Source organism: Benincasa hispida, chromosome 5 (genome assembly GCF_009727055.1).
Source record: "Benincasa hispida cultivar B227 chromosome 5, ASM972705v1, whole genome shotgun sequence".
In the NCBI taxonomy this organism is placed as follows: Eukaryota; Viridiplantae; Streptophyta; class Magnoliopsida; order Cucurbitales; family Cucurbitaceae; genus Benincasa; species Benincasa hispida.
The window spans coordinates 20,989,597-20,992,366 of NC_052353.1; positions in this window are offsets into that span (position 1 = coordinate 20,989,597).

Below are 2,770 nucleotides of genomic sequence, written 5' to 3' on the forward strand. Positions count from 1 at the left end.
GGGGTTTAGAGGAATTTGTCAACTTTGGATGAGAAGATCTTCCAATCTATCATGCGTTTTAGAGCGATTTCAAAGCCCATATGAAAGTTCTGGAAAGTCTAGTTTTCATAATAGGGCTGCTTGAAGGAAAAATCGCAAAGGAACTGGGCTGTAGATTTGAAAAGAAAGCAGAAGCGGCAGACTGTCGGATCAGTCTGGGCCAGACATGAAATTTAAGATTCAGACCAAATCATAAGAATATGGCTGACAATTTAGGGTATATCTCAGACATTTTAGAATAAGTTTGTAGAGGAAGTATTTCAAAATAAGGTTCAGAACTATAGTAATCTAAGTTGTAATTTGTTTCTGGATTCTAGGGGTGAAAAGGAGCCCGAGGAGCTTACTAGAGTTGAAAAAGCTCCTAAGAAACGAGGTGAGTGGCTAAAATTTTTTCGAACTAAAATGTTTTTAAGCTGTTTTGGATTACAACATTTATAGAAAAGCATATTTGCCGAAAATTAATTCTCATGGCCTACTAGTTTATAAAGTGGTTTCCAAGCAAAGTTTGAATGTGTTATTTGAATGCATGCATATTGTTGAAAAAAACTATTTACATATGTTGATTTTTATCCAGCATGCATTATCATCTTTAAAGCCATGTTGTATATGTGTTATACTGTACATGCTTTAAAGAGAAAAAGTTGTTTATAAATAGTTTTGATAAAATGCGATGCGAAAGTACAGGAGAAGGCATCCACCCAACTAGATACTGAAGTACAAGGAGAAGGTATCTATTGGTACTGAAGTACGTTTGAGAAGGTAGACCAAGCCAACGGGATACTGAAGTACAATGGGAAGGTATCCTAATAGCTCGATACCTTGAAGTACAAAGAGAAAGGTATTGAACAGTAGTACCTAATGTGGCCACAGGGTTGAATAAAGTCAGAGATTAGAGCAAAAAGGGTTCTCTCTGGACTAGCAGTTGGTGTTGGGATTATTTTACTATGTTTAAAACAGCTTTACATGTTTTACGCTTGGAAAACGTTTATGCTGCAGTACAAGTACTGTTAAAATTTTATGTTTCAGTTTAAAAACTCATTACTGAAATCATGCATGAGAATTTACTATGTGTTTTCTCGGTCACTCACTAGGCCGTAAGCACACTCCATTTTTCAAATGTTTTTGTCCCTCCCCCCCCCCCCCCCCCCAACAGGTAGCGGTCAAATCCTCTGAAGAAAAACTCAGTATCTTGCTCTGCCACTAAAGGACAAAAAGACTTTGTAATCGTTTGCTAGATGGTTACTGTTAATATTGTACACATGTTACTATTGTTCATATAGGGACTAGGGTTTGTGGGTTTTGAGACTTGTAAATCTAATGTTGTAAATACTCTAAACATATTAAGTTTCTAAGTTAATAAATTGTGGGCCTACAGCCGTCCTGTTGCATATAATTTGTATTTGGTATCTGAGTTATTCCGCAAGAGTTTTTTAGGTAGTAAGTGTCAGCCTAAAGGTTGATAACTGCTGCAGTCATGCCCTTATCTAGGCTAAAAGGGTGATCTGGGCGGGGTGTGACAGCTGAAGCAATATATGGATAAAAACGATGCAGTGATGCAAGCACAAGTGTCTTCAATAAGGAATCTGGAGATCTAGGTGGGCCAGCTGGCCTCTGAGCTAAGAAGTCAAACACCGAGAACATTGGCTAGCAACTTAGAAGCCCCGGGATCTACAGGAAAGGAGCAATGTCCTTAAGACATTGAGCAGGCAAGCTTGATCGCCTGCGAAGATGTGGATTGCGATCACTCATGACAACGCAATTTTCGGTCCATATCTCAATACTATGTTTAATGCTTTATTGAATTTCTATCTCTTTAAATTATGAATTCTGTCTTCAATTCTTCATTTAATTCAATTTTGACTTTATGAATTTATTTCCTCATTTATTTCTTTACATTTAATTATGTCTCATCTTAAATTCCTTGACTTTTTTTTTTGTAATTAATGCGATTAACTTTAAATGGTGAATGATTGAGTAATAAAGAGAAAATTTATTGCCGCAAGTCACAACACTTGCGTTGATGAAAAATATATAATAAAAATAATTGAATAATTAACAACAAGAAAACAAGGTGACAATGAACGCATCTCAAACCAATAAGGAATGTTTCGCGTTCACTTAACTCAACTATATTGAGTTGAGGGTGTGTTGCGCTCGTATATGTCCTTTGCTCGTCCTTAGCTAAATGCACTATGTTGAGGTATCCTCCAAAAGTGTGTTGATTAAGGGGTGTGTTGCGGGGATATATGTGTTGTTGCCCATCCTCTGCGAAAATGCAGTTGCGTTGGTGAGCACAATGTGTTAATCTTTATCTTGCGTTCATTCAAATAAAATATTAAAGAAAATTCTTTTGGCAATTTGACGGGGGAGTCCAATCGATTCGTATCCCCAAGCAATTATGACTTGGCAGACAAAAGGACAACTTTATCTGAAATTCCATAAATAAGGGAGGTGTTGCGTTGGAGACCCTGACATTGCGTATGGAGGAAGATATGTAGGGGCCGATGCGCAATTCAAAGAGGGCTGAGAAGTAAAAAGAAGAAAGAGAAGAGCAGGAAAGAAGCTGGAGAGGCGGATGTCTTCACATCATTGCAAGGCAAGAAAGAACAAAGACAAAGGAATGATGATTGAAGATGAAGGCAAGAAGGAAGGATAAAGAGAAAGAAAATCTGCACCGGCGTTGAAGAGGAGAGCTTTGAAGAAGAAGAGAAGCAAAACAAGACGCGAGCCA